Here is a 19,980-nt window from a genome sequence, read left to right as displayed (position 1 = left end):
GAGTCACCATTTTTCTAACACTCGCGTGGGTGTTCGGGCGCGATTAAAGGTCCTACCGTGGACTTCGTTTGATTTCTTCGACATTCCGATGGGGGTACTTCGCGAATTTCGGTTTAACAGTAGAATCTACGTAATTATAACACACACGTGAGTGTCGCGACGCGATTAGTATTTCTAAGGAGTGCGCTTTGTTTGTTCGAAATTCGGAAAGCACGAATTCAGATGTGCTTAATAATCCGTTATGTCTGAAGCGGACGGTGCAATTGGTGGAGCTATCTGTAAGAGGTGTGCTGTGGCTAAGCTACGCATACCCTGTTAGTTAAGAAGCTATTGCATTGAAGCGGAAAGGTATCGCGGATCGGTATCGCGGAACGCGGATTTTAGAGTAGAGTCACCGTTAGCCCGTGGGTCTCCATATGCAGCAACTTCCACGTAGTGAGACCTGGGTCGGTATTACTTGCAAAGTATAATTGTAAATCTTATATCGCAAGTATTATCGAGCGAATGGCTGCATACTGTATTAATTTTCCAATATTTTTTCAATCTAATTCCAACTAAACATTAACATAATTACATGTTATATAGCTAATAATACTTCGAAAGAAAAAATATAACAGAATTTATTGTACAATGATTTCTTACAGAACGACAAGGAAATTTATCTATCACAATTTTATGTCCGTTGTCATTTCTATTTATTCTTATTTATTCTCACTAATTATACTTTATCCTTATCTCGGGTGGGACCCATGGGAGGGGCCCATGGGTGAGGGCCTCTGTGCGGGTTGCTGTCTCAGCATCGTGTGGAGTTCTTACTCTTTTCTTCTCTTTTTGGGGCTCGTTTTTCTTTCTCCGGCTCTCTTTATATTCTCCGGCATTCTTTTTGTTCTCCGGCTCTCTTTTCTATCTCATATTTTTATTTTTCAATTATGTTATCAATATGTTATTTCCTTTTAATTGTATTTTCTTAATGTTTATGTTGTTTCTCTTTATTTGTATTTTTGATCATGTGTTCAATTATGTTTTTAATTATGTTTTTAATTATGTTTTTAATTATGTTTTTAATTATGTTTTTAATTATGTTTTTAATTATGTTTTTTTGTTTCTTTCTCTAGCTTTCTAATTTATTTATATATGTTTATTTTCTATTTTATTTATTTTTTATTATATTTATTTTCCATTTATAATCTATGTATATATTATGTTTTATTTTATATATTTTTTTGCTTTCTCTTATTTTCTCCTTAGCTTTTTCTGTTTCAGGATAGATCACCGAGGGATAGGTTCATCTGCGACCGGAAGGGTACATCGCATGGCAGGATTCATCATCGATTTCTACGCGCGAATACGGGAAGGATAGGAAGAACATTAGCGCGCGTGTCGGCGGGCACAGGCGTTGGTGTTCTCGGGCGCGATTATATTTCGTTTGATTGTTCGTATCGAAAACGCGAATTGTAGAGTAGAGTCACCGTTTTTCTAACACTTGCGTGGGTGTTCGGGCGCGATTAAAGGTCCTACCGTGGACTTCGTTTGATTTCTTCGACATTCCGATGGGGGTACTTCGCGAATTTCGGTTTAACAGTAGAATCTACGTAATTATAACACACACGTGAGTGTCGCGACGCGATTAGTATTTCTAAGGAGTGCGCTTTGTTTGTTCGAAATTCGGAAAGCACGAATTCAGATGTGCTTAATAATCCGTTATGTCTGAAGCGGACGGTGCAATTGGTGGAGCTATCTGTAAGAGGTGTGCTGTGGCTAAGCTACGCATACCCTGTTAGTTAAGAAGCTATTGCATTGAAGCGGAAAGGTATCGCGGATCGGTATCGCGGAACGCGGATTTTAGAGTAGAGTCACCGTTAGCCCGTGGGTCTCCATATGCAGCAACTTCCACGTAGTGAGACCTGGGTCGGTATTACTTGCAAAGTATAATTGTAAATCTTATATCGCAAGTATTATCGAGCGAATGGCTGCATACTGTATTAATTTTCCAATATTTTTTTCAATCTAATTCCAACTAAACATTAACATAATTACATGTTATATAGCTAATAATACTTCGAAAGAAAAATATAACAGAATTTATTGTACAATGATTTCTTACAGAACGACAAGGAAATTTATCTATCACAAAATTATGTCCGTTGTCATTTCTATTTATTCTTGTTTACTCTCATTAATTATCCTTTGTCTTTATCTAGGGTGGGACCCATGGGAGGGGCCCATGGGTGAGGGCCTCTGTGCGGGTTGCTGTCTCAGCATCGTGTAAAACTTCCCTTTCTTCTCTTTCTGGTGCACTCTTTTCTTCTTTTTCCAGCTCTCTTTTCTATCTTACATTTTTCGTTTTTAATTATGTTTTTAATTTTGTCATTAATATACTCTTATTAATTATGATTTATAGTCTCGGGTGGGACCCATGTGATGGGGTCATGGGTGTGGGCCTCTGTGCGGGTTACTGTTTCAGCATCGTCTAAAGCTGCTTGTATTTTCTTATCTTTCTTTTCTATCTCATATTTTTTTTCTTTAATTATGTTTTTAATTATGTTATTAATATGTTATTTATTTTCATTATGTTTTTCAGAATTTAATTATATTATTTCCTTTTAATTATGTATTTATGTTTCTAATTATGTTTTATTTATTAATATTTTATTTAACATGTTATTTCTTTTTATTATGTCTTTTCAGAATTTAATTATGTTATTTCTTTTTATCATGTCTTTTCAGATTTTAATTATGTTATTTCTTTTTATTATGTCTTTTCAGATTTTAATTATGTTATTTTTTTTTATCATGTCTTTTCAGATTTTAATTATGTTATTTCTTTTTATCATGTCTTTTCAGATTTTAATTATGTTATTTCTTTTTATCATGTCTTTTCAGAATTTAATTATGTTATTTCTTTTTATTATGTCTTTTCAGATTTTAATTATGTTATTTCTTTTTATATATGTCTTTTCAGATTTTAATTATGTTATTTCTTTTTAATTATGTATTTATGTTTTTTATTATGTCATTAATATATTCTTATTATTTATAATTTATATGTCTTAGGTGGGACCCATGGGATGATGTGGGATGCTTCTTCAGCATCGTGCAGAGCTGCTTCTTTCTTCGTTTCTTTCTCTAGCTTTCTTATTTATTTATATATATTTATTTTCTATTATATTCTATTTATAATATATGTATATATATATTATGTTCTATTTTATATATTTTCTTTCTTTATCTTATTTTCTCCTTAGCTTCTTCTTTTCCAGTATAGACCATCGAGGAATGGATTCATCTGCGGTCGGAAAAATCGTTGCATGGCTCGATTCATCATCGATTTTTACACGCTAATACGAGGAGAATAGGAAGAACGTCGGCGTGTACAGCCGTGGATATTCACAGTGCAGATAAAAGTCTTATGGGGGACTTCGTTTTATATGTAAGTAAATTCGATTTATCTCGCGAATGCGATTTTTGGAATACAGTTACCGGTTTTCTAACACTCGCGATTAAAAATCAATGGGTATGGGCTTCAATGCTGGCTGCTATTGCTTTTATTGATTGCTTTTCTTTCTTTAGATCTCTTTTATATCTCATATTTTGTCTCTTTTTGTTCTTATTTTTCAGGGATCATCGAGGAATCACCGAGCAATATTGTGATGCGCGCGAGGATCTCGTCTATCTTTTCTTTTCTTTCTCATATTTTCTCCATTTCTTCGTTTTCTCCGGTCTGGATCATCGAATTCATCATCGATTTTTTACGCCGCGAATACGGGAAGGATAGGAAGAACACTGGCGTGGCGTGTCGGCGTGCACAAACGTGGGTGTTCTCGGGCGCGATTAAACTTCGTTTGATTGTTCGAATCGAAAACGCGAATTTAGAGTAGAGTCACCGTTTTTCTAACACTCACGTGAATGAACGCGGGCGCGACTTAAAAGTCCTACCGGGGACTTCGTTTCATTTGCTCGAATATTCGATTAGATTACCTCGCGAACGCGTTTTTTTTTAGAGTAGAATCACCGTTTTCCGAACACTTGCGTGGGTGTCCGGGCGCGATTAAAAGTCCTATCATGGACTTCCGTTTAGTGTTGAAATTCGGGGTGCGCGAACGGCTTGCCTTGTAGTGCTGTACATGTAGCTAGCCGATGTAATGACGGTCCTCTTATTTGTAAGCGGGGGAAAATCCCTCGACCAAATAACATCGATAGTCAAAATACCGGTTAACTCATGTCACTTTGGATTTCAACTTAGAGTCACCGTTATTCTAACACTCACGTGAGTGTTCGCGTGCGCGATTAAAAGTCCTACCGGGGACTTCGTTTTGTTTGCTCGAATATTCGATTAGTTTATTTAGAGTAGAGTCACCGAACACTTGCGTGGGTGTCCGGGCGCGATTATAAGTCCTATCATGGACTTCCGTTTAGTGTTGAAATTTGGGGTGCGCGAAAGGTGTCACCTAGTAGTGCAGTACATGTAGCTGATCGATATTATGACGATCATGTTATTTGTAAGCGGGAGAAAATCCCTCGATCAAATATCATCGAGAGTCATAATCCCGGTTAACTCATGTCACTTCGGATTTCAACTTAGAGTCACCGTTATTTTAACACACACGTAAATGTTCGCGTTTGCGATTGAAGATCCTACCGGGGACTTCGTTTTATTTCTTTAACATTTCTATTAGATTACTTCGCGAATTTGGATAGAACAGTAGAATCTACGTAATTATAAAACACGTGAGTGTCGCGAACGCGATTAATGCGATTTGATTGTTCGAAATTCGGAAGCACAAATTCAGATGTGCATAATAATCCGTTATGCCTGAGCCGAGGAAGTCGAACGGTAAAGCTCTCTGTAAGTGGGGTCCCTGTAGCTAAGGCTATATACCTCCTGTTAGCTAAGTCGCCCTAGATATCCCAAGCGGCGGAAGGCATAAAGGATCGGTATCGCGGAACGCGGATTTTAGAGTAAATTAGAATCACCGTCAGTCCGTGGGTCTCCACATGCAGCAACTTCCACGTAGTGAGACCTGGGTCGATAATACTTGCAAAGACTAATTGTAAATTTTTTAATACAAGTATTACCGAGCGAATGGCTGCATATTGTATTACTTTTTCAATATCTTTTCAAACTAATTCCAACTAAACATTAACATATTTCCATCTTATATAGCTAATAATACTTCGAAAGAAGAAATATAACAGAATTTATTGTACAATGATTTCTTACAGAACGACAAGGAAATTTATCTATCACAATTTTATGTCCGTTGTCATTTCTATTTATTCTTATTTATTCTCACTAATAATCCTTTATATATTTCGGGTGGGACCCATGGGTGGGGCCTGTGGGCGAGGGCTTCTGTGCGGGTTGCTGTCTCAGCATCATATAGAACGGTTTTCTTATCTTATTTTTTTTGGGGCTGCTCTATTCTTCTCTTTTGGGGCTCTCTTTCTTTCTCCGGCTCTCGTTTCTACCTCATATTTGTTCATTTTTAATTATTTTAATTAATGTTATTTCTTTTAATTATGTATTCTTAATACTTTATTTATGTTGATTTCATTCTAATTATGTATTTGATTATGTGTTTAATTATGTGTTTATGTTTCTAATTATGTTTTTAATATATTTTTATTAATTATGATTTATTAACTTTAGGTAGGACCCATGGAATGGTGCATGCTGCTTCTCTTTTCGTTTCTTTTCCTAGCTCTCTTATCTATTTATATATATTTATTTTCTATGTGTATTTTATATATATGTATACATATATTATTTTGTTTTATATATTTTTTTGTTCTTTTATTTTCTCTTTAACTTTTTCTTTTACAGTATAGATCATCGAGGGATAGGTTCATCTGCCGCCGGATGATTCGTCGCCATGCCTGGATTCATCATCGATTTTTACGCGCGAATACGGGAAGGATAGGAAGAACACTGGCGCGCGTGTCGGCGGGCACAGGCGTGGGTGTTCTCGGGCGCGATTATATTACGTTTGATTGTTCGAATCGAAAACGCGAATTGTAGAGTAGAATCATCGTTTTTCTAACACACGCGTGGGTGTTCGGGCGCGATTAAAGGTCCTACCGTGGACTTCGTTTGATTTTTTCGATATTTCGAGGGGGGTACTTCGCGAATTTCGGCTTAACAGTAGAATCTACGTAATTATAACACACACGTGGGTGTCGCGACGCGATTAGTATTTCTAAGGAGTGCGCTTTGTTTGTTCGAAATTCGGAAAGCACGAATTCAGATGTGCTTAATAATCCGTTATGTCTGAAGCGGACGGTGCAATTGGTGGAGCTATCTGTAAGAGGTGTGTTGTAGCTAAGCTACGCATACCCTGTTAGTTAAGAAGCTATTGCATTGAAGCGGAAAGGTTATCGCGGATCGGTATCGCGGAACGCGGATTTTAGAGTAGAGTCACCGTTAGCCCCGTGGGTCTCCACATGCAGCAACCTCCACGTGGTGAGACAGGGGTCGATAGTACTTCTGATATATCGTACTTTATATGGTAATTATATAACATAAGTACTACCGGGCAAATGGCTGCATATTTTAATGCATTTTTCAATATTTTTTCCTAATTCGAACAAAACGTTAAAGTACTTAGATTAATCATATTTCTGTAAATAAATTGATTACATAAAATTGTAAATTAATTTCTTAGATCAATGAAAAATTCTATATTCTTTATTATTGTCATATATTCTTAATTATTGAAATGCATTACCATATCATAGTTGGAACAATGATTCTTGTTTAAAATAATGGAATTATCGACAGGGAAGATCTCGAGTGTCCGCAGAGTGCCATCTATCGATAAAATAGTTCCGTCGATAAAATAAATATCAAAAATACCTTTCGATAAAATAGAAATCGAAAATACCTTCGATATAATAAAAATTAAATATCTCATCGGTATAGTAATTTTATATATTGTCGATAAATTGAAGATGTAAAATTCTATTTAAAAACAAGCATATCTATGGTCGATAATACAGATTATACCTAGGATGTAACAAAATTCAAAATGTCAAATACATGTTTGTCGAGATACAACAAACATGATTCAAGCTTCCAATTTAATGATCCTATTGTTATATACATTTATACATACATATATATATATATATATATATGTATAAGCGTTATATATCTATTAACAATATAATATGAAATATTTGAGAAATAATAATTTAAGTTAGAAGTCATAGAAAAAGTATGAGATCTTTTAAGTATGCGCATCAAGTTATGCTCAATCATTATATTGTTTTTATTTGCCAGTGAAGCGAAAAATAGCTTTAGCAGGCGCGCCCAGAAACATTACGTACATTCAACTTCCGGCTATCCGTACAGAACACAGTGCTCGCACACTGAGCATTTATACGCTTCCATAGCAGACCCATTACCTTGACGAACAAAGATCTTTTCAAACTTGTCCCTAAAACTATAACGTTGCTAGTATAGAACGACCTTTTATTTTCCATAAATATTACGTTTAATGGAAATTATTTCAAAATCATGCACTACGTATCTATTATCCATTATTTATTCGATTATTCCATTGAACAGAATTATTTGTTTGTTCTCAAATAAACCTTACCATTTACTTTCGAATTCTTTTTGTTTCTAACGTTGTTATGTTCATCGATCATTGTCGTACATATATAATAACGTTTACTTTAATATTTTCATGAATCATTAATAAATTGCGAGGACGGTCGAGTGCTGAAAAAAAAAGGAAAATAAAGAAATAAAAATAATGAAAAATAGAAAAGAAAATAGAGAAAAAAATAGAGAAGAAAATAAAAAGGAAAATTTACAAACGTAATCAATTGATTTTTTAATATATATATCAAAACATATAGGAAGACAAATGGAATCGTTACAGAGTTAAAATCGTATTATATAGGAAATGGTTTCCAATCTTATACGTACCGAGCAGGTGGTGTTAAGGAAAACGAGCGCGTACCAGCGGGTTCAAATTTTAAACAGAAGATCGGACGCGGCGCTTGCCATCTGGGGCTTCTCTACGATCTGTAAAACCCATACGGTGCATTTGTCTTGACGTTACAAAAGGCTACCTATAAAAATTTCGATGCACATTATAAGATTTTTTAATAAGTTTTCGAAAAAATAAATTAAATAATACAAAGAATATATATGTATTGTGTACATATACAATATATATTATATATATATATTACGTATAATGAAGGCAGGTGTGTATATGCATAATGTCAATCAAAATGGCATTGTGTTATACCGCATACGCATTTCTCGATTCCTTTTAATTAAAAAGTGAAGAAAATAACATCGTCTTGCTTCTGTTTGATTTTACGATAAAGGAAATAATTTAATTCGATTGCTCGAAAATTAATCAAACGAAAAATAATCGAATCTCCTAATGTGCAACATTTTTTTTTTTCTTCTTCTTTCTTTTCTCACTTTTCGATCGATCATTTAGCTACGTACCTGTGTAAGTAATTAATTAAACGAGAGATAACAAATAATTTTTAGCTTGTTCGCTTGCATGCGCATCGTACGCATATACGGTGTCATGTATTAACGAATAAATTATGCGAATAATAATAAAAAAAAAAAAAAAAAAAAAAAAAAAAAAAAAAAAAAAAAAAAAAAAAATCACGGTAAAAAGATACGAAGGATAAAGTGAATATAAATAACGCGCGTTATATCTCATGAATAAAAATCAACTATGAGCGGGATGAGAAGGAGTAGTAGGGGAGGGTGTTCTTTTACCAGATGAGGGGGAGTAAGTAAAACGTTTATCCTTAGTAAAATAAAATGTTCGTCTTTAAAATATTTCGGAAAAAAGTATTGATTCTATTTCTTTGTAATAGAAAATCTAGGATGGTACGTAGAGAATGGTATTCGTATGAAAGGAAAATAATATTGCGTAGGTAAATGCTGAGGAGCTAAACCAAGAGACCGGTACAATTTCGGTGGGAGCACGTTAAGGAGCGGGAAGGAGATGGGAGGGGTTAGAAGGGAAGGGGATGGGAGAGTGGTTTGTTGACGAGTAGTCCTTAACACAACGAAAAAGCAGGTATAGAGGAGGGACCAAAAACCGTTTGAAACTTAGTGGCGGATATGACGAGAGAATGAGATTGAGAGAGAAAGAAAAAGAAAAGAAAAAAGAGGAAAAAGGAAAAAGAAAAAAAAAAAAGGAGGGGAAAAAAAGAAGAAGAAGGAAAAAAAAGAAAGAAAGAAAGAAAGAAAGAAAAGAAGAGAAAAGAGATAAAGTGCATTTTGGTAGTGCACGGTCCGGAAAAGGAGAGGTAGAAAAGAAAAGAACAGAACAGAACAGATGGAAAAAAGCTAAGGGGTAGGTAAGATCTGAACGTTTCTTGGAAAAACGAATGGTCCTCTTGCTCTCTGGAACCTCTCTTTCTCTCTTTCTCTCTCTCTCTTTCTTTCTCTCTTTTTCTCATGGTCTCTCATGGTCGGTGAAAATCCTTACGGACGGACGATGTCGAACAAAGAAAAATGTTCCTTGTTGGGGTGACGGTCCTACATATAGGCCGTTGGTTAGGGCAAGCTGCAAACGTTTTACTACACATGATCGGCAATGTCCTGCTGGCATCTATATACATACATACATAGATACATACATACATACATACATACATACATACATACATACATACATATAAGAAATTAAAGTAAGTAGAAAAGTTAGATGGTATACTTGATATGGTATACTAGTATATACTAGAGTAGGTGAAAGAGAAAGAGAGACCTTCAAAATATCCTATGAGAAGAAAAGATCTCTCTCTCTTTTTTGCAAATATCCCACAGTCAAAAACTCTTCCTCTATCGAAGAGATATGTACTCATACATACATGCATGCGAACGAACGAACGAACGAACGAACGAGCGAGCTAACACACGTTTGCTCGTCCCTGACACTCGTCGTTATTCCAAATCCAAAGTTCTCTCTGCGTTAAGGGTGAGATATTACAGAGGGAACAAGAAGGAGAAGGTCAACCCCTCGCGAGAATGGAAAAGAAGAGGACTCGAGTACAATCTGGAAAAGAAATTCAGGGGCAACTGTTAGCCTCGGTAAACGGCTGGTGTTGTAAAGAGAGAAAGAGAAAGAGAAAGGGATGAAGGGGAAGAAGCAGAGAGAGAGAGAGAGAGAGAGAGAGAGAGAGAGAGAGAAAGGGGAGAGGAAGCAAATGGTGGAAAAGGAGAGATCAAAGGGGATAAAAGGGAAAGAACGAGATGAACAATAAAAAGTAGAGACAGGAAAGAAGGAATAGTGGAAATAAGGAACGATGAGCGAGAGAGAGAGAGAGAGAGAGAGGACTTCTCTTGCCTGTGCCCATGGTGCACATACATATTCTTGTAAATGCGTCTGTATGTATTAGTTGGATCTCTTCTATCTTTCTCTCTCTATCTCTCTATTTATCTATCTATCTATCTAAATCTATCTCTATCTATCTTTCTCTATGTCGACATACATGTAAGTATATATACACAAGTATATATGTATACATATATATATATATATATAAGCGCGTGCCCGCGCAACCGACAGCAGATGCGCTCAGAGTGCAGCTGTCCTCCTACAAGTGGTTCTCAATCATCCCTTTTCTTCATTTTCTTTCCCCACCCCACTTCACTCTACTGTACACCGATCGAGCGCTGAGGTACGCGCGCGCGTTCACGCTCTCGCTCTCGCGGGCACGCTTCCGCGTGTGACAAAGGAAAAACGCAGTAGGTAGTACACACATTTTGCTGCCCCGATAAACTACTCTGTGAGCGCTGCCCTTGCTCTTTTTCTCCTATCGGATTTCTCTTTGTTCCGACTCTTAACACACACACACACACATATATATGTATTACATACGTACATGCGTATTATACATATCTAATATGTATATATATGTATGGTGTATATATATATATATATGTATTATGTGTAGCAAGAAAACCTTGAGATGTAACAAATTACATAATTGTTGTTGTTGTTGTTGTTGTTGTGTTGTTGTTATATGATTTTTAATAATTTTTGTCCTTCTCAATTGAAAAAAATATAAGTATAAAAATTTAACGTATAAAATTGATCCGACATGATCCAAGAAGAACGATTAACTGACTATTCATTTTCCAACGCTTCCTTCCTCATTTTTAAGAAATTTCTATATTGAGCATTAATCTTCTCAATGATATTATTTATTCGTCAATATTTTAATCCGATGATTACGTCGAAAATGATCTATGTATGTCGTTTCGGACATTAAAAGATATACGTATTATTTTGTCACGCACAAAACGTACTATATATAACTTATTATTATATTTTTTAAATTGCGATTGATATTTTTAAGATTACGATAAAAGAGAATTTTTATCTTTTCTTTTTTCAAGATCAAATATATCTGCTTACTCTTTTTCTCTGTACTTTTCGTTTCAAAAAAGAAGAAAAATGAAAATTTTTTACGAACAACGAATAAACTCACGTTCGTCCATAATATTGCAAAATTATAAAAAAAATATATTTCCTTAGATATCACTTTTTTATAATCGTCGATTCATATATACATACATATTATGTATAGTTACGTGTGAATATGCTATCAATTGCATCATATACTGTAAGAGCTTGTGAATTAATAAGAGGGGACACGACGAGAAGAATAATCAATCATCGTGATTAAATAGTAACGTCGTTTAAAATAAATCATTTAACAAGGAAAATTGTATAGAAATAATGTAGATCATGGAAATATCATTTTCAATTTATAATAATGATAAAAAAAAGAAGAAAGGAAAAAAAAAAAAAAGAAAATAGATTTTGTTTGTTGTCATTAAGGATAATAACGAACTATCGTACCAACAACAACAACAACAACAACATTTTTACTTTGTCCATGATACTGTAAGATGAAATAATCTGAAAAATATCATATATTTCTAATTAATTCTTTCAATGATTAGGATTTATCTTATAATAGATAGTTAATAAATCATTGATGTAATAAAATGTGTATCCGTTTATAGGAGTATATTAAAATATTATGAATGAATTTATGTTGATTCCTCTTTAATCGACGATACGATTAATGCCTACGATAAACCGTTGCAACCTGCTATGCTGGGATTGCTCGTTGAAGCCGAGAGAGAAGCACGTGGTCGTCCTAAGTTCCAGCTGTCCCAGGTGAAGGAAAGAAACGACCGGATGAATAGTCCTTGAAAGCAACCGTGTTGTTATCTGCAAACGAGAACCTAGTTTATGATATATAACACATAAATAAATAAATAAATATATATATATATATATAATATTTCTAGAATATATATTTCTACATATCATTTTTCCATATAACTATGATTTTTCTAATGAACACCGTTATCAATGAATAACATTTTTTAGCAATAAAATTTATTGCACATTGATATCGTCTTGAAATTACTTAGAAAATTTCTAATTAATCATAAAGATTTATTTACAACGGCACATTAGTGTATGTATCTGGGAAAGAAGAGATAGTAAAAAAAGAAGATTTTTTTTTTTTAAATGACAATGGTGCAAGTAATCGGTTGAAGTAAAAAAGGAAAAAAGAAAGAGGAAAGAGAGAGAGAGAAAAAAACGGACAGTTTAAAAAGGAAAGAGGAATTTTTAATAACGTGGTATTGTTAGTTTTAAATCATAATAAATCAAATCGAGAAAGAGAGAAAGAGACAAAAAAAGAGAAGAAAGAGAGAGATGGTTAGTTCTTTTTTTTTTTTGCAACGTCTTCATCGTCAGTTACACGGTGAAGAAGGATGTAAAAGACCAACTAAACCAAACCAAACCAAACCAACCAACCAACCAACCAACCAACGAACGAACGAACGAACGAACGAACAAACGAACAAAAATGGTGTATATAGTTGAGTCTTGAAAGGTGGGTAGTAGAAAATCCAGGACAGCTGATACAATTTTGGCGGGCTCCTCGATGGCGGATCGGTACACGACAAAGGAGTATCGGCTAAGGAGAGGAAAAAGAGAGGGGTAGTGGGGTAAACCAAAAGGAAAGCAAGTAGATGAAGTAAGAGGGGGATCGAAAGGAAGAAAAAAGACAGAAAGAGAAAGAGAAAGAGAAAGAGAGAGAGAAAGGGACACCGGATGGATAGACGAAGAAATCCAACAGAAAGAGAAAGAGAGAGAAGACGAGAAAAGGGACGAAATGGTGGAAAGGGGGAGGATTTGAAGTCTCTCTCTCTCTCTCTCTTTCTGTGTATGTATGTGTTTGTGTATGTGTGTATTGCTGCTGATCCTGCTGTTGCTGTTGTGTTGTTGTTGCTGTTGCTGCTGCAGCTCCTGCTTCTCCTGCTTCGTCGTTGCTCTGTTAAATAAGAATAAGCTCCCCACCACCGAGAAGCCTGCGGGTACCTATATAGCCAGGGGCTTTCATGTACTCACGGCAGCCAAAAGGAATAAAGAGGCGGAACACCTGGCCACGAGCAGCAGTTTGCTCGAGAACGTCCTACGCGAAGCGTCGTTTGCATCCTCACTTCTTCTTCATCATAATCTTCATCTCATCGTCATAGTAATCATCATTATCAACTTCAACTTCATCATCATCATCATCATCATCATCATCATCATCATCATCATCATCATCGTCATCTTCTTCAAGTCAGGATTTCTCTAGCAGTTTATATATTTTCTGGCAAGAATTATCAGAGAATCGAAGAATACGTGCTGTTGTCGTGCCGCCACTGCCACACTGCCACTGCCGCCACTACCGTCTACTTTACTTTACTACTACGTCTTCTTCTTGGAGACATCGTTGTTCTGAAAGGAGTACCGGCTAAATTAGTTGTGTTTTGTGCGTTGTATATTATTGTGAAGATAAAGAAGAAGAAAGAGCGAACGAGCGAGAAAAGATCACGGCAAAGGAAAACAGTTGAATAAATATCTTCTCCTCATGTCTCTCTCTATCTCTCTCTCTCTCTCTCACTCACTCACACATACACATATGAATGAGAGAGAAAAAACCACGAGGAGGACAACGACGAGGATGAAGAGGAGGAGAAGGTAAACGTGTTGGTCCACGAGGGAATTTCTTCAAGAGGATCGGGTTATACGAAAAGTTCGATAATTTTTGTCGAGATTTCGATTGGTGTATGTATATATATACATATATATATATATATATATTTACATATATATATATATATATGTATATTTGTTATATATCTATATATCTAACGCGATATAATCGTTCTTGTAAAATAATATTCGTAATAATGTAACCTTTTTTTTCTTCTTTTTTTTTAATTCGCGATTAGAAAATTTCATTCGAGATATTAATTATTATTGTTATCATTATTATTATTATTATTATTATTATTATTATTATTATTATTATTATTATTATTATTATTCGGTGCTTATTGTTTTTTTTTATTCGTTGAACATTAGAAACGTGTCGTGATCATCTTCTCTAAATTATGCGTTCTTGTGAGGATGTGGCTCCTCTCTCTCTCTCTCTTTCTCTCTCTCTCTCTCTCACTCTCTCTCCCCCACTCTCTCTTTCTCTCCCACTCATTCAGTCATTCTCTTCTTATCTTTCTTTTTCATCAAGTAGTCATTGCGTCGACGTCGACGTCGTCGTCGTCGTTATCGTCATCGACGTCGTCGTCGTCGTTATCAGCATCGTCATCGTCTTCTTCTTACACAACGCGCGCGTCGTTCGAACATTATCGATGATAATCCCCCCCCCCCCCCCCCGTACTATTTCTTCTCTTCGCGTTTACTCGAAAACAATATACAATGAATCACAAAACTATAATAAAAATATAACGATAGATCATAAGTATAAAGGTATAGACTGAAGATAGTCATTTTTTTTTTTCTCCTTAAGTAACTTTCCAAAGATAAAACAAAAATAAAAACAAAGATTGATCTAGTAAAATAGATGGATTAATTTCAAATCAAAATAGTTTTGGAGAAATTAACACGTGGAATCCGTTCTCATTCGAGAAAAGTAATATTCGTTCATCAAGAGAGAAATAATAATCAATCCTCATAATTCGTTGTTACGTACATACATTCATGCATACATACGATATGCAACATACATACATACATACATACATACGACATGCAAACATACATACATACGTACATGCAACATACATACATACATACATACGTACATGCAACATACATACATACATACATACGTACATGCAACATACATACATACATACGTACATGCAAACATACATACATACATACATACATAAAACACAGCGAAAGGGCTCTTCGATTTGGAGACTAACCGCCAAGGCCAAATCGTAGGGTCTCGTCCCGCGCGCACGTCCGTACACGCACACGCATACACATACGCACACACACATATACATATATATTATATACAACATATATACAGGAACACATATATACCAGGAAACACTTTGGTGGGGTGCTCGATGCACATTTTCTGTCGACGAGAACGCGCGAACCTACAAAATTGGAGGGCTCTGTCGGTCGGTGTTGTTCCATAGTCCACGTCGTCGGTCGTCGTCGTTGTGTTGTGTGTAGTAGTGTAGTAGTAGTAGTAATAGTAGTAGTAGCAGCAGCAGCAGCAGTAGTAGTAGTAGTAGTTGTCGACGACTCTAGCAGAACTTTTACAAGAGCCCCGGCAAATTGTTTCGTAGATTTCTTTTCATTGGGTAACCACAAAAAAATTCGAAGAATACTCATGTATACTTCCCCTTTTTAAGCTGAAGTCCTCTCTCACGCGGTCGTCAATTCCTGAAAATATAATATACCTAAGATAGTTTCGTTTTGGCATTTATAATAATTTATGTCGTGCCCAAAAATAATATCGATTAATATTCGAACAACAAATAAAGATAGTAGTTCGACGAGATTGATGATCACTTAGTCTTTTTTTTTTTATTCGTGATTTTTTTTTTTAATTCTTTTTTATTTAAAACGCGCGTTGAAAACAAGTGAAATAAAAAATTTACATGAAAATCCTACGAAACTTTTTTACCTACGTTTTGACGAAAGATGGTAGGGTCTCTCTCTCTCTCTCTGTCTCTCTCTCTGTCTCTCTGTCTTTCTCTCTCTCTCTCTCTTTCTCTCTATATCGTATGGTAGGGAGGGTATCTATCGTTCCTTTGTTCAGCTCAGAATGAAAGGAGACGACGCGTTTTATAATGTCCGAAATTTGAGTCGATTCGTAACCCCACTCTCTTGAACGTGGCCAACCGGTACAGACCATGGGATATATGGGATATTGCACAAATCAAAACTAAAATGGTTCGTCGTATCGCCGTCTTCATAGGCTGCCATCAAGAAAAAAGTATTACGTTTATTTTGGATCCTGCTTTTAATGAAGAAAAATCGTAAACTACAACAAAATATATATATATATATATATGTGTGTGTGTGTGTATTATATGTATATATATATATATATAAAATTTGCATCGAAGATAGGTCGAGATTTGTGACAATGTTTCATTCATTAATTATATAATATTGCACTTGTCCCGGCCTATCGGAATGCACTTTGTAACATCTCGAATAACTTAATTAATTTCATCTCTAAGAAGAATCAATCCAGCAGATAGAAGAAAATTACGAATAATAGGTTACATGCGAAGAATTGAAGAAGTTGAAGGAAAAAAAATAAACGCTGCGTTCTTTTTTGTTTCTTGCGCAGGCGCAGAAGAATGAAGAAGAAAAAAAAACAGGAAGGAAAGAAAAATATTGTCTGACGAGATTTTCGGTAGGCTGGGATGTGGGCATTATTTGTTACATGGATTTTAATTCAAATTGCACTCGTCCCGGCCTGCTGAATTTTTTCGATATATATCGTCCAATTACTTAATTATAATTATTATCGAATTTTTGCTTGTTGTATGACATTATTTCTTTTTTTTTTTTTTTTTTACACATCGATTGTCGTCCAATAAAGGTATTTTTTATCCATCGAATGTATATAAACTCTGTTAATCATTCTTAAAAACAAACAAACAAACAAACGAACAAACTATCTTTCGTTACTTCCTTATGTTTATTGGTTATGTTCTTCATTATTGGATTTTTTTATCGTGTATCGAATAAACGGATAATTATATTTTCAATGGAAAAAAAAAAAAAGAAAAAAACAAAAATGGTCTATTTGTTTGGCATTTACCTTTCCATTCCGTCATCTTCCGAAAAGTTTATTCTTCCCCTTCTTTCCTCATACCGCTCCCATCTGCAAAAAAAAAACGCGAATTCAGATATTACAATCAAGGAATAAAGAAGATATTTATTATAAACAAGATTGTAGATAGAGAAGATCGTTCTATGCGTTTATACAGCAGCACTATGTGTCTACGTATGTATGATATATATATATATATGTGTGTGTCGTATGAGATTCCCGAAGGGGAGAATGCTTGCTGCACGTTCATCCTCGCGTGACCTTGACCTTAATAGGAAAAGGGAACTTATTACGCGAGAAAATTTTGAACATAACCTCTTCGAGGATAACGTTTATCTATCGTCGTTAACTTATTCAACGTATAAATATGTTGTTTTGATGTTGCTACTGGAAAAAAAAGAAAACAAAAGAAAAAAAAGAAAGAAAAACGAAAGAGACACATGGTTATATATAATGACAAGTGAAGCGAGTGTAGATAGAGTGAATATAGGATAGAAGAAAGGATTACAAAGAAGGGGGTTGCTAGAATCTAAGCGGAAGGGTTAAAACCCATACATACAAAGATGCTTTCGCTCGCATTATTAACGATCACATACGAATTCGAAAGAAAGCTGTGCACATCTCTTTGTTTCCTCTCTCTCTCTCTCTCTCTTTCTCTCTCATACAACACGCACACGCACACACATACGTAACCGTTCCACGAAACGGTTGCAGTAGTGAAAAAGAGAAGGATAGGGAGAAAGAAAGAAAGAAAGAAAGAAAGAAAGAAGGAAGGTAAAGAAGGTAAAGGAGAAGAAGAAGAAGAGGAAGGAAGGAAGGAAGGAAGGAAGGTAAAGAAGGGAACGGGCAAAAAAGATGAAAGAGAAGGATTCTTCTCGCCGCGAACCTCGAATTCACATGATCGCTCTTCTCGTACCTCCTAAGATTCGGGTTTCCTGCGCGCGGCCGTGCATGCCTTAGGCGTGAAAAAGAAATGCTTTTGATATATAGTGATATGTACATATACATATGTACATATGTGTGTGTGTGCGTTGTGTGTACACACCATACACTTCATATATATGTATATATATATGTATATGCATAATGCACGCACACAAGCATATATTTGATATATCTATACATACATCATCCTCCTTTGTCTACTACTCACTGACCGATCCCTCTTGATCGTGCCCGTCCGTTGTCTCCTTCTCTCTCTCTCTCTCTCTCTCTCTCTCTCTCTCTTTTTCTCTATCTATCTTTCTTTTTCTTTCCTTCCCTCTCTCTCTCTTTCTCTTTCGTTTTCTTGGAGTCCTTTCCATGCATACTCCTCTCATACCTTCTTTCTTTCTTTCTTTCTTTCTTTCTTTCTTTCTTTCTTGTTCTTTTTTCTTTTTTTTTCCTTGATATGCGCTGTACCTACGCCTAGATCCGGCCATTTTAATTCGTCTCATATGCAGAAAGAAAGAGAGAGAGGAGAGAAAAAAGAGAAGTACAAAGAGACGACGAAGAAAAACCTGATCAAAAGGAACACTCTTCTCCTGTAAGAAGAAACGGGGGTTTACGTTACGTTCGATCGAATGAGGAAGTGGGGTTGTCTCCCCTCCTCCCTCCCTCCGTCCCTCCTCACCTCCGCCCCACCATAGAATCACGCGAATCCTGTTTTTCATTCATATACTATGGTGGAATACGCGTGTAACGCGCTGCGCAAGCATCCCCTTTAAAGAGTCCCACGGTTTGAAATAAAACACCTGGCTTCTTACGTGAGTAACGCGCCTCGTTCTCTCTCTACGTATGTACATCCGCTTACGCGCTCTCTCGCATACACATATATACGTACATACATAGATATGCACGCGCGCATACACACATGCAGAAAGATCTTTACTGGGTAACACACACTTACGTTCTCACGGCGTAGGAACCCATGCATTTTCTTTCTCTCTCTCTCTCTCTCTCTCTCTCTCTCTTTCTCTGTCTTTCTCTCTCTGTCTCTCTGTCTCTTTCTCTCTCGTTCTTGATCGCTGCGTACTTCTTTTTCCCCGCTTATACGCCATCTCAGAACTGGGGTGTACATGGTGGTGATGTTTTTTACCTTCCTTATAAACTTTATTCAATTCTTTCCAATAGGGCAAAGGGTTCAGCATGCATATGGAATATATAGCATTCATATGCAAAAGAAAAAGAAGAAGAAGAAAAAAAAAGAAAATAGAAAAGAAAGAAAAATAATTCGAAAAAATTCGAATCTCTCTGTATCTCGCGACCTACCAGCTGTTGCGAAGCCTTTTCCCTCTCTCTTTCTTCCTCTCTTTCTCTCTTTATTTAGGGGTGGCGCAGAAAGATCTCAGGGATTAAAGATGATACGACCTGAAAGCGAGACGTTGTTTTGTTTTTTTTTGTATTTTTTTTTTTTTTTTTTTTTTTTTCTTTTAACGGTAGTTTCTCACACATAACGATAACTTCGAGAATTCGTTATCATTTTTTTTTGCCATCTTACCTAAAATGGTTCCTTCAAACTTCCATCCAATGGTTATCATTACGTTAGAAATAAATCTTTCGAATAACGTCATTGATGGTTATATGATGGTTTTTCAAATGATGATGAGTATCAATATTAATTCAATCTACGAGAATATTTTTAATATACGTCGTAATTAATAATAGAACCTTTTTTTCTTTTTTTTTTTGTCTAATACGTAACACAATAATTCGACTACAGTCACAATAATGGCCACAGCGTGCAACGTACTGTAACAGAAATGACGAAGTATTCAAAATCCGTTATAGTTTAAAATGTATACATGTATATGTCTATGTGTA

At 35.6% G+C, this 19,980-nt stretch overlaps 1 long non-coding RNA gene across 5 annotated transcripts; it reads right to left on the bottom strand.

The window, feature by feature from the left end:
• Positions 1-6,424: 6,424 nt before the first annotated feature.
• Positions 6,425-16,233, bottom strand: LOC124957178. Of its 5 annotated transcripts, XR_007103468.1 has the most exons (8): positions 16,019-16,233; positions 15,420-15,770; positions 13,428-13,802; positions 12,109-12,233; positions 7,934-8,079; positions 7,599-7,723; positions 7,327-7,442; positions 6,425-6,808 (listed from the first exon to the last, which is right to left on the bottom strand). It is a non-coding gene; the product is annotated as an uncharacterized LOC124957178 (long non-coding RNA). The 5 variants fall into 5 exon arrangements; XR_007103467.1 differs by having other exon boundaries at positions 6,425-7,442; positions 16,015-16,233; XR_007103469.1 differs by having other exon boundaries at positions 6,425-7,442; positions 7,934-8,032; positions 12,093-12,233.
• Positions 16,234-19,980: the final 3,747 nt, after the last annotated feature.

Source organism: Vespa velutina, chromosome 24 (genome assembly GCF_912470025.1).
Source record: "Vespa velutina chromosome 24, iVesVel2.1, whole genome shotgun sequence".
Classification (NCBI taxonomy): Eukaryota; Metazoa; Arthropoda; class Insecta; order Hymenoptera; family Vespidae; genus Vespa; species Vespa velutina.
The sequence above is the reverse complement of the archived record's forward strand: the minus strand, read 5'-3'. Positions and strand labels throughout refer to the sequence as shown.